At 42.9% G+C, this 12747-nt stretch overlaps 1 protein-coding gene across 2 annotated transcripts in view; it reads right to left on the bottom strand.

The window, feature by feature from the left end:
* A2ML1 (alpha-2-macroglobulin like 1) overlaps positions 1 to 6243 on the bottom strand; it is a 56342-nt gene extending 50099 nt beyond the window's left edge. Inside the window, exons 1-2 of one of the 2 annotated variants that reach the window (XM_009003559.6) lie at positions 6185 to 6243; positions 5668 to 5830 (exon numbers count right to left, since the gene is read on the bottom strand). The gene's annotated coding sequence lies outside the window, so the exon portion shown is untranslated. Of the gene's footprint in view, positions 1 to 5667; positions 5831 to 6184 lie in introns of those variants that run through there. The other variant, XM_054238125.2, reaches the window with a different exon arrangement.
* Positions 6244 to 12747: the final 6504 nt, after the last annotated feature.

Raw genomic sequence — 12747 nt, 5'->3', positions numbered from 1 at the left:
ATGAAGATACACTGCAGAGTCCAAAAACTTAGATTCCAATACTCAAGTCCCTTCAAATACCTGGAAAGCCTACCCAAGAAGGACAGGTACAAACAAGCCCAGACTGCAAAGACTACAATAAATACCTAACTCTTCAATAACCGGACACCAATGAACAACCACATCAAGACCATCCTGGAAAAATTATCTCACCAAATGAACTAAATAAGGTGCCAGCAACCAATCTTAAAGAAACAATGATACATGATCTTTCAGATCGAGAATTCAAAATCTCTGTTTTGAGGAAACTCAACAAAATTCTAGGTAACACAGAGAAGGAATTCAGAATCCTTCCAGTTGAATTTAATGAAGAGATTGAATAATATTGAAAAATCAAGCAGAAATTCTGGAGCTGAAAAAATCAATGAACATATTGACAAGCCCACTGAAATGTCTTAACAGTAGAATAGATCACGTAGAAGAAAGAATTAGTGAGCTTGAAGAGAGGCTTTCTAGAAATACACAGTCAGGCTGGGCATGATGGCTCTCACCTGTAATCCCACCACTTTGGGAGACCAGGGTGGGCAGATCACCTGAAGTCAGGAGTTTAAAACCAACATGGCCAATATGGTCAAACCCTATCTCTACTAAAAATACAAAAATTAGCCAGGCCATAGTGGCATGTGCCTGTAATCCCAGCTACTCAGGAGGCTAATGCAAGAGAATCAATTGAACCCGGGAGGTGGAGATTGCAGTGAGCTGAGATCACACCACTGTACTCCAGCCTGAGAGACAGAGGGAGACCCCATCTCAAAAAAAAAAAAAAAAAAAGACCAGCATGGCCAAGATGGTGAAACCCTGTCTCTACTAAAAATACAAAAATTAGGCTGAGTGTGGTGCCTCATGCCTGTAATTCCAGCACTTTGAGGGGCTGAGGTAGGTGGATTATCTGAGGTCAGGAGTTTGAAACCAGCATGGCCAATGTGGTAAAACCCCATCTCTACTAAAACACAATAATTAGCTGGGCATGGTGGTGGATGCCTGTAATCCCAGGTACTTGGGAGGCTGAGGCAGGAGAATCACGTTAACCTAAGAGACAGAGGTTATAGTGAGCTGAGATTGTGCCACTGCATTCCATCCTGGATGACAGAGTGAAACTCCATCTCAAAACAAACAAACAAATAAAAATACCCAGTCAAAGGAGAAAAAAGAATAACGCATGCCCACAAAATCTAAAAAAATGGCCTCAAAAGGGCAAATCTAAGAGGTAATTGACTTTAAAGAGAAGGGAGAGAGAGAGAATGAGATGGGAAGTTTATTCAAAGTGAAAATAACAGAGAACTTTCCAAACCTAGAGAAAGTTATTATTGTTGTTGTTGTTATTATTATTATTATTTGAGACAGGCTTGCTCTGTTGCCCAGGCTGGAGTGCAATGGCGTGATCTTAGCTCACTGCAACCTCTGCCTCTCGGGTTCAAGCAATTCTCCTGCCTCAGCCTCCCAAGTATCTGGTATTACAGGCACCTGCCACTATGCCCAGCTAATTTTGTAATTTTAGTAGAGACTGGGTTTTGCCATGTTGGCCAGGCTGGTCTCAAACTACTCACTTCAGGTGCTCTGCCTGCCTTGGCCTCCCAAACTGGGATTACAAGTGTGAGCCACCAAGCCCAGCAGAGAAAGATATCAATATTAAGTAAAAGATTATAGAGCGACAAGCAGATTTAACCCAAATAAGTCAACCTCAAAACATTTAATAATCAAACTCTGAAACATCAAGGATTAAAAAAAAATCCTAAAGCAGCAAGAGGACAGGCATAGTGGCTTATGTGTGTTATCCTAGCACTTTGGGAGGCCGAGGCAGGAGTTGGAGACCAGCCTGGCCAAGATGGAGAAACTCCATCTGTAGTAAAAATACAAAATTATCCAGGCATGGTGGGAATCCTAGCTACTCGGGAGGCTGAAACAGGAGAATCCAGGAGGCAGAGGTTGCAGTGAACCAAGTTCACCCATTGCACTCCAGTCCGAGCAAGGGTGAGACTCCATCTCAAAAGACAAAACAAAACAAACAAAAACAAAAATTAGCCAGCATGGTGGTGCATGCCTGTCCTGCCAGTTACTCTGAAGGCTGAAGCACAAGAATCGCTGGAACCCAGAAGGCAGAAGTTGCAGTGAGCCAAGATCCCACTACTGCAATCCAGAGCCTGGGCGACAAAGGGAGACTCTGTCTCAGAAATAAACTTCAGTAGCATTTCTATATGCCAACAGGGATCAATCTGAAAAAGAAATCAAGAGAGATAATCCCATTTACAATAGCTATAAATAACATAAAATACCTAGGAATAAACTTTACCAAAGAAGTGAAAGATCTCAACAATAAAAACTACAAAATACTGATGAAAAAAATTGAAGAGGACACACAAAAAACGAAAAGAGATTTCATGTTTCTGGATTGGAAGAATTGATATTGTTAAAATTCCATACTATCTAAGGCAATCTACAGATTGAATGCAATTCCTGTCAGAATACCAATGACATTCTCCACAGAAATTCTACAGCCTAAATTTTATGATTTCTGTAAGAAACAATCCTAAAATTTATATGGAACCACAAAAGATCTAGAATAACCAAATCTATTCTGAACAAAAAGAACAAAACTGGAGGAATCACATTACATAACTTCAAATTATACAACAAAGCTATAGTAACCAAAACAGCATAGTATGGCATAAAAACAAACACATAGACCAATGGAACAGAATAGAGAACTCAGAAACAAATCCACACGTCTACAGTGAACTCATTTTGACAAAGATGACAAGAGCATACATAGGGAAAGGACAGACTCTTGAAAAAAATCACACTGGAAAAACTGGATATCCATATGCAGAAGAATGAAACTAGATACCCATCTCTCTCCACATAGAAAAATGAAGTCAAAATGGATTAAAAATTTAAATATGGTACCTCAATCTATGAAAATATTATACTATAAGAAAACCTTAGGGAAACTCTCCAGGACATTGGTCTGGGCAAAGATTTCTTGAGTAATACCCAACAAGCATAGGAAACCAAAGCAAAAATGGACAAATGGGATCACCTCAAGTTAAAAAGCGTCAGTACAGCAAAGGAAACAATCAACAAAGAGACAACCCACAAAATGAAAGAAAATATTTGCAAACTACCCATCTGACAAGGCATTAATAACCAGAATACATAGGAGCTCAAACAACTCTATAGGAAAACATCCAGTAATCAGATTAAAGAATGGGCAAAAAGATCTGAACAGACATTTCTCAAAGAAGATATACAAATGGCGAACAGGTATATAAAAAGGGTGCTCAAATCATTGACTATCAGAGAAATGTAATTCAAAACTACAAGATGTCATCTCACCCCAGTTAAAAAGGCTTTTTTCTAAAAGACAAACAATATTAAATGCTGGTGAGGATGTAGAGAAAAAGAGAACCCTTATATACTGTTGGTGGGAATGTAAATTAGTACAACCACTATGGAGAACAGCTTGGAGGTTTCTGAAAAAAACTAAAAATGGAGCTGCCGTATGATCCAGCAATCCCACTGCTAAGCATATATCCAAAAGAAAGGAAATCAGTATATGAAAGAGATATCTGCACTCCCGTGTTTATTGCAGCACTTTTCACAATAGCCAAGATATGGAAGCAACCACAGTATCTATGAACAGATGATAAAAAATTGATTTTAAAAATGTGGTATGGGCCCCGGCGCGGTGGCTCATGCCTGTAATCCCAGCACTTTGGGAGGCCGAGGTGGGCAGATCACAAGGTCAAGAGATCAAGACCATCCTGGCCAACATGGTGAAACCCCGTCTCTACTAAAAATACAAAAAATTAGCTGGGCATGGTGGCGCGTCCCTGTAATCCCAGCTTCTCAGGAAGCTGAGGCAGGAGAATTGCCTGAACCCAGGAGGCGGAGGTTGTGGTGAGCTGAGATCGCGCCATTGCACTCCAGCCTGGGTAACAAGAGGGAAACTCCGTCTTAAAAAAAAAAAATATGGTATGGCCGGGTACGGTGGCTCACGCCTATAATCCCAGCACTTTGGGAGGCCAAGACAGATGGATCACGAGGTCAAGAGATTGAGACCATCCTGGTCAACATGGTGAAAACCTGTCTCTATTAAAAGTACAAAAATTAGCTGAGCATGGTGGCGCACACCTGTAGTCCCAGCTACTCAGGAGGCTGAGGCAGAAGAATTGCTTGAACCCAGGAGGTGGAGGTTGCGGTGAGCTGAGATCGCACCATTGCACTCTAGCCTGGGTAACAAGAGCGAAACTCCATCTCAAAAGAATAAAAAAATGTGGTACACATACACAATGGAGTACTATTCAGCCATAAAAAAGAATGAGATCCTGTCCTTTGCAACAGCATGAATGGAACGGAAGGTCATTATGTTAAATGAAATAAACCAGACACAGAAAGATATAACTTTGCATGTTCTCACTTATTTGTGGGAACTAAAAATTAAAACAATTGAACTCATAGAGATAGAGAATAGAATGATAATTTTAAGGTGTGTGGAAAAAATAAGGTAAAAGGAGGAAAATTTCTTTTAAAAAGAGAGAGAACAGAATGATGGTTACCAGATGCTGGGAAGAGTAGGGGTGGGCAGGGTGAGAGGTGGGAGTGGGAATGGTTAATGGGTACAAAAATATAGTTAGACAGAATGAATAAAATCTAGGGATCTAGTAGTTTTTAGCACAACATGGTGACTACAGTCAATCATAATTTATTGCACATTTTAAAATTACTATGAGAGACCGGACGTGGTGGTTCATGTCTGTAATCCCAGCACTTTGGGAGGCCAAGGCAAGCGGATCACGAGGTCAAGATCAAGACCATCCCGGCCAACATGGTAAAACCCCGTCTCTATTAAAAATACAGTTAGCTGGGCATAGTGGTGTGCACCTGCAGTCCCAGTTACTCAGGAGACTGAGGAAGGAGAATCGCTTGAACCCAGGAGGTGGAGGTTGCAGTGAGCTGAGATAGCGCCACTGCACTCCAGCCTAGTGACAGAGCAAGATTCCATCTCAAAAGAAAAAAAAAACTACTCAGAGAGTATAATTGGATTGTTTGTAATACAAGAAAATGATAAATGCTTGAGGTGATGGATACCCTGATGTGATGATTATACATTGTATGTGTGTATCAAAATATCTCATCTACTCCATAAATATATATACACCAGCCATGTACCCACACAAACGTTAAATGAAAAAAAAAACCCAAACAGTTTCTCTTCAGGGTGCCTGACTTTTAAATCTGAGAACGAAGTGCCCTATAAGGAAAAATGAACAAATACAAAACAAACAGAAAAACAAAAAAACAGGAGCTCAAGACAAATGCCCTGAGTGTTTTCTTAGTCATGTACAAGCAGATTGTTGTACGGCCCAGCAACCCAGTCATACTTTCCAAATTCTATTCCAGAAGAAATGTGTACTTTTGTTTTAGATACACACAGTAGCAAGCCCCACCTGCTTCTCTTGTTTGCATAGCACGGCATGTATTCAACACTCCTAACACTTAATCCCCCCGGATTTTCCTGTCTTCTGCACTCCTGTCTCCTAAGCCTGCCATAAACCACAAATCCCCTCTACCCCTGTGCACCGCGGTTTCCCCCATTTTTCAGTCTAACTCCAAATAGGTGCCTCTTACCTTGCTGCCCTGGGGTGTAGATGGGTTTGTCAGTCTGTACAAAGGTGCCACTCCCCTGCCTCTGAATTAGAACCTTTTTCTTCTCCTCAAAGCTGATGTTATTTCCAACTCCGGACACCCGGATTGTGGCCACTTCTTCTGTGCCACCAGCAGGAGGTGGTACCTGGCCAAGAAAGGGGACGTCTGGGGAGGAGTAAGGGACTCGGGGAACAGAATCAGCTGGTCTCAACCCAACAGTGAGTAAAAGGAAAGAGCTGAGTTAGAAGGGGGTAGCAAGGATAGAGTCATGAGACAAATTACCAGGAAAAAGAATTAAGGTCAGGCAGGAACTAAAGGGAGAAATCCAAGGTCAAGGAAATTGTGGGTGAGTTATAGTCGGGAACTGAAGTTGAGAAAACATGGGTTTAGAGGCTGCGGCAAAAGATACCAGAAATTATATCTAAAGTTAGATTATAATGAGCCTAGGGAGGAGAATAGGCAAGTAAGGAATTCAAGATAGGGCTGAGTCTGTGCTTACGAGAAAGGAGATGCAATGTAAGTGCCTCTTCTTCAATCCAGAGTGTTCTAGCAACTTCCGGGTCTTGTCTTTGGTCTCCAGAGTAACCGTGAATTTAGTATCATAGTACCCAGGGCTCAGATCCAAACAAACCTTCTGAACGGAGGGGAAGTTAAGCTGGGCTGGTAACGTTACCAGGTAGTTTCTATTAAAGGAACAGAAAGATTTAGAGCAATAAGAATTCATTCACTCGAGGAAAAATTAAGCACTCTCCTAAGCTCTCAGCATGTAGCAGTGAATTAGACCAAGCCCCTGCCTTCCTTATTCACCTTATTTTCTACAAGAAGCAGATAAGCAGCAACTCAGTTCATAGCCTTAAACCGCCACCATCAGGAGGCCCTCACCCAGAACATATGCCTAGCACACCAAGGAGGAAATTAAGTCTATTTTGGAAAACAGGAGGCCAGGCGTGTTGGCTCATGCCTCCTGTAATCCCAGCACTCTGGGAGGCCGAGGCAGGTGGATCACCTGAGGTCAGGAGTTTGAGAACCAGCCTGGCCAACATGGTGAAACCCCGTCTCTACCAAAAATACAAAAATTAGCTGGGCGTGGTGGCACATGCCTGGAATCCCAGCTACTTGGGAGACCGAGACAGTAGAATCCCTTGAACCAGGGAGTCGGAGGTTGCAGTGAGCTGAGATTGCACCACTGCACTCCAGCCTGGCGACTGAGCAAGACTTCATCTCAAAAGAAAAAAAACAAAAACAAGCAAAAATAAAAACAAACAGGATACATTTTAATATTTTTCTTTTTCTTTTTTTTTCAGTAGATATGGGGTTTCACCATATTGGCCAGTCAGTCTGGTCTTGAACTTCTGACCTGGTGATCCACCTGCCTCAGCCTCCTAAAGTGCTGGGATTACAGGTGTGTACCACCATGCTTGGCCATATTTAGCTTTTTTAAAGCTTTCTCTTCATGCCTCAGCCTTCCTCTCATGGTAAAGGATCACTGGAACCAAAGAGGAGAAAAAAGGAGGAGGAACTTAAGATAAACCAAAGTTTATCTCCCATCTCCATATAAATGTTTGAGAAAGTTAGGCAAAGAAGCCACTGCCCTAATGCAATTCCGACACCAAGCACTCACGGGAGTTCTTCTGCAATGGCTGGCGATAGGGCCAACATTCCTAGAAGGAGCTGAGCCCACATCTTTGTGGGTGAGACAGATTTTCCAGGGTCAGGGGCCAGAGATCTGCTCTGCGTAGCTTTATATACTAACCCCAGGTAGGGTGTGCAGCAATGACTGATGCTGTAGTCAATCACCTCCTGGCACCTTGGATTAGGTGGTGGACCAGGGAAGGGCCACTATTCACTTCTTTAAAGTTGTTTCTCCCTGGAACATTCGTACTGGTTCAGCCAGTTTTGGGGGAAAACCAGAGCTGAGTATTCATAATGGTAAAGCTCTCAGAACATATTTTGAACTCCTCCCTTTTTTTCTGGTTTCATTCCAAATTCCTATTCTTATTTGATGTCCTTATTTTCTTTTATTATCCAATTAAGGTGTAGTTGGGAACATAGGGAGGGGAATAGTATCAATAGAAAAGCAGTAAATGTGGCTGGGCGAGGTGGCTCACGCCTCTAATCCCAGCACTTTGGGAGGCTGAAGCAGGTGGATCACGTGGTCAGGAGTTGAAGACCAGCCTGGCCAACACAGCGAAACTCATCTTTACTAAAAATACAAAAAAGAAAAATTAGCCGGGTGTGGTGGTAGGTGCCTGTAGTCCCAGCTACTTGGAAGGCTGAGGCAGGAGAAGATGGAGGTTGACAGTGGAGGTTGCAGTAAACTGAGATTGCACCCTGCACTCCAGCCTGGGCCATACAGGGAGACTGTCTCAGAAAAAAAAAAAAGAAGAAGAAGAAGAAAAGCAATAAACTTCTATCGAATTGGGAATTAAAAAAATTAATACTACTCAGTATTGTTGTGACTGTATGGAAACAGGGACACATAGTCCTAGAGAAAATAGAATGTGGATAACCTTTCTCATGGCAATTTCGCAATACACATCAAAGCCTTTAAGATTTGCATATTCTTTGACTCAGCAACACCCAGACTGGAAATATTTCTTAATGAGGAGAAAAAGGACAGAATGCATATATGCAAAAATATATCTACATTGAGTGTCTTCACACTGTTCTTTCTTTTTTTCTTTTCTTTCTTTCTTTATTTTCTATTTTTATTTTTTTGAGGTAGAGTCTCGCTTTGTCACTGAGGCTGGAGTGCAGTGGCACAATCTCAGCCCACTGCCGCCTTGACCTCCTGGACTCAAGAGATCCTCCCACCTCAGCCTGGGAGCACAGGCTGGGTAGCTGAGACCACAGGTGGGTGCCAACCCTCCTGGCTAATTTTTTTGTATTTTTAATAGAGATGAGATTTCACCATGTTGCTCCGGCTAGTCTCGAACTCCTGAGCTTCAGTGACCACCTCAGCCTCTCAAAGTGCTGGGATTATAGGCATGAGCCACCATATCAGCCTCACTGTGTCTTTATGATGGTAATACTTAGAAGTCACCTAAAATATAAATTAGTCTAAGTGTGGTGGCTCATGCCTATAGTCCCAGCATTTTGGGAGTCAAAAGCTGGAGGATCGCTTGAGCCCAAGAGTTGGAGACCCACCTGGGTATGAGACTCTGTCTTGTAACCACCCAATGGATTCACCTTGCCTGCTGCCTAGACATAGTTGATTTATCAAGACAGGGGAATTGAAATGACGAGAGAGTGATTCACACAGAGCCGGCTGCGTGGGAGACTGGAGTTTTATTATTACTCAAATCAATCTCCTTGAGCATTCAGGGATTAGAGTTTTTTAAGATAATCTGGCTTGGGAAGTGGGGCGTGCTGCTTGGTCAGGTTGAAGATGGAGTCATAGAGCGTCAAAGTTAGGTTTTCTCAATGTCTTTTGTTCCTGGGTGCGATGGCAGAACTGGCTGGGTTAGATTATTGGTCTGTGTGCTGTCAACTGATCAATTACTGATCTTAGGTTTTACAACAGTGATGTTATTCTCAGGAGCAATTTGGGGAGGTTCAGACTCTTGGAGCCAGAAGCTGCATGACCCCTAAACTGTAACTTCTAATCTTGTAGCTAATTTGTGAGTCCCGCAAAGACAAATTGGATCCCAGAAAAGAAGGGGGTCTTTTCAGGAAAGGGCTGTTGTCAATTTTGTTTCAAAGTCAAACAATGAACTGAATTTCTTCCCAAAGTTAGTTTAGCCTACACCCAGGACTAAACAAGGACAGCTTAAGGGTTAAAGCAAGATGGAGTCAGTTAGGTCTGATTTCTTTCACTGTCACAATTTCCTCAGTTATAATTTTGCAAAGGCAGTTTTAGTATATGCAAAACATTTCTTTATTTTTATTTATTTATTTATTTTAAATAAAAGATGGGGTTTTACCATGATGGCCAGGATGGTCTTGAACTCCTGACCTCAGGTGATCCACCCACCTCAGCCTCCCAAAGTGCTAGGACTACAGGCGTGAGCCACAGCGCCTGGCCAAAACATTTCTTTAAAATTAGCTGGGTGTGGTGGTGCATGCCTGTAGTCCCAGCTACTCTGGAGGCTGAGATGGTAGGATTACTTCAGCCCAGGGGTTCAAGGCTGCAGTGAGCTATGATTGCACCACTGCACTCCAGCCTGGGCAACAGTGAGACGGTGAGAACTTGTAAAATAAAATAAAATAGTGAGGATGCTGTCTGGGAGCAATGACCAACCTATTTCAAAACCAGCTTAAATAAAAAGGTGTTTCTGGTAACTTGAATGGATCCAAAAGGAAGAATGAGTTTATGGAACCAGAGCAACTCAAAAGACTTGATGGCTTGGGATTAGAGATTTGGTGCAGCCAGAGCTTACTCCTCCCAGTCTTTCTCTCTGTGTACTTGTCTCTGATTGGTTCCTTTTCTCCTCAAGTCGCGGGAGGATGGCAGCTGGGAGCCCTCAAGCCATATTCGTTCAGCTCCATGACCCCAACTGACAGAATTTTTCACCGATGATATCGAAATTCCTGAAAAGGAACTGTTCCTCCTTCTCTCACTGGCTCACCTCTGAATCAGTCACTGTAGCCAGGAGATGATAGGCAGGGCCTGGGTTATTCTCCCACGTAGAGGCTAAGGAAATGGGATACTGTGATTGGCCACCCTTTTAGAACCACATGGAGTTGGGGAGGGGAAATTATTCAAATAAATCACTACAATAGGAAATGTTTTGGTGTAAAGAGCTGGAAAAATAAAACATTAAGTCTATTACAATGCCCAATAATGAGTTTGGTTGAATAAACTTTCATGTTAATAGACAGCAATCCTCTGCAGCCATTAAAAATAATGTTTTCATGATTATTGTTTGGGGAATTATTTGCAATACGAATTTAAGGGGGTTGAGGCCGGGTTTGGCGGCTCACACCTGTAATCCTAGCACTTTGGGAGGCTGAGGTGGGTGGGTCACCTGAGGCCAGGAGTTCGAGACCAGCCTGGTCAACATGGTGAAATCCTGGCTCTACCAAAAATACAAAAATTAGCCAGGTGTGGTGGTGGGCACCTGTAATCCCAGCTACTCAGGAGGCTGAAGCAGGAGAATCGCTTGAACTGGGAAGGCAGAGGCTACATTAAGCCAAGATTGCACCTTTGCACTCCAGCCTCGGAAACAAGGGTGAAACTCCATCTCAAAAAGAAAAAAAGAAAAGAAAGAAAGAAAGGGGTCGAGAAATGTGATACAAAACAACATGTGGTAAGTTCCACTTTAACTTGGGATATAAAAAGCTAGTAAGAGCATGGTATGGTGGCACAAGCCTGTGATCTCAATGCTTTGGGAGGGTAAGGTGGGAGGATTTCTTGAGGCCAGAAGTTTAAGGCCAACCTGGGCCATATAGCAAGACCCCATGTCTACAAAAAACAAAACAAAACAAAATAAAAAATTTGCCAGGTATGGTATCACATGCCCAACTTCTTGGGAGGCTGAGGCAGGAGGATCTCTAGAGCCCAGGACTTCAAGGCTATAAGGAGCCATAATTTTGCCACTGCACTCCAGCCTGGGCAACAGAGCAAGACCCTGTCTCAAAGAATAAAAAATAAACTAAGCTGGAAAGTTCGTTGCTCTCTCTCAGACAATACAAAAAATCCAGACAAACTGCAAAATCAGTTTTCTTAAACCAAAAAGTTGAATGTAAGAGCTGAGCTGAGGTTGCAGGTAAGCTAAGTAGCCTGAAATTCGAGGAGATACAATTCCTCATGAGCAGAGACCAGATGGGTAGAGTGTCTCATTGGTGCCAGAGTATGGGAGGTCCTTGGGCCATCATACAGACATGCAAGAAGAAAGCAGCTACATTCTTCATAAATTGCTAAAGGCCTGGTACAGACTAAAGTGACTATAAGGAGCCTCTGGGTGTCATAGAAGCAAGGGGGGCTTTCCTTACCCATAGCTTCTTTCCATGACTTCTACCAGGTGTTCACAGGAAATACTGGGGGCCAAGTGGGAGACTAAAAAGACCCCTCAGTACTATGGGCATCAAGGACCATATTGGCTACCATTGCAGAAAAGGCCCCAGCTGCCCATGCTCCTCTCTCAAAAGCCTTAAAACCCTGGGGAGGAGTGGCAAATACCTTTGCTCCCCAGGCACACGTGTTACCAAGGGAAGATGGGGGAGGACCCTAGTCCAGGGGAAAAACAAGGAGCAATTGTGAGCCCAGAGTGCTAAGCCAGTACTTTTAAAGGTCTCCTGAAACTGAAGGAGGAGCACAAAAAATCTTTCCCACCCAAGACCTGCCAAAAATTCAAAGCAGAGTTTGGCAGCCTGGCATAAGGAGTAGGGTGGAAATACTCATCCCTCAGGGCCCAGGCATATAAACCCGCCAAAGACAGATGAAGAGGGCAACAGAGAAGCACCCTGTCCCCTCACCATTATAAAGCACCAAGTAACTAAGTGGTTTGCCACTGGCAGAGGGCATGAACATGCAAAGATGACCTCTGTGGCACCTGTGTGGTGTACAGAGGGGTGAGAGCTGAGGGTGGGGCACACACTTGGAAATCCCCGGCACTCCAGATGCCACCCTAAGCATAAGGCATCACAAAAGGAATTTGAAGCCTATGCTGTACCAAAAGTAACCTTGGCAGTTATAAAACCTAAATTCAGTTCACCTTTTAACTAGATTAACTCAATCCACCAAGCTAACTGCCTGAGAAGAGGTGTGTCCAGTTCTAGTCACAAATACGATTTATCTAAATCTCTCCTGTTCTATACAAGATGTTTGGCCATCAATGAAAAATTGTAAGTTGAATCAAAAGAAGAAGAAGACAATGACAACAAACCCCCTGTCAAGATACAAAATAATCAACAGAACCAGACTCAGAGCTGACCTCCGTGTTATAACTAAGAGAGAGACTTTAAAATGGCCAGGAGTAATATGTTAAAAGATCTCATGAAAAAAAAAAGATGGAAAAAGGACAACAGACGTAAAGAGATGGTGTGGGTGGGGGTAGGATTTCAAAAGAAAGATGGAAGTGATTGACTTTCAGAAATATGAAAAATGATAGCCTTTATAGA

Source organism: Callithrix jacchus, chromosome 9 (assembly GCF_049354715.1).
Source record: "Callithrix jacchus isolate 240 chromosome 9, calJac240_pri, whole genome shotgun sequence".
Classification (NCBI taxonomy): Eukaryota; Metazoa; Chordata; class Mammalia; order Primates; family Cebidae; genus Callithrix; species Callithrix jacchus.
This window is presented reverse-complemented; position numbering and strand designations above follow the sequence as displayed.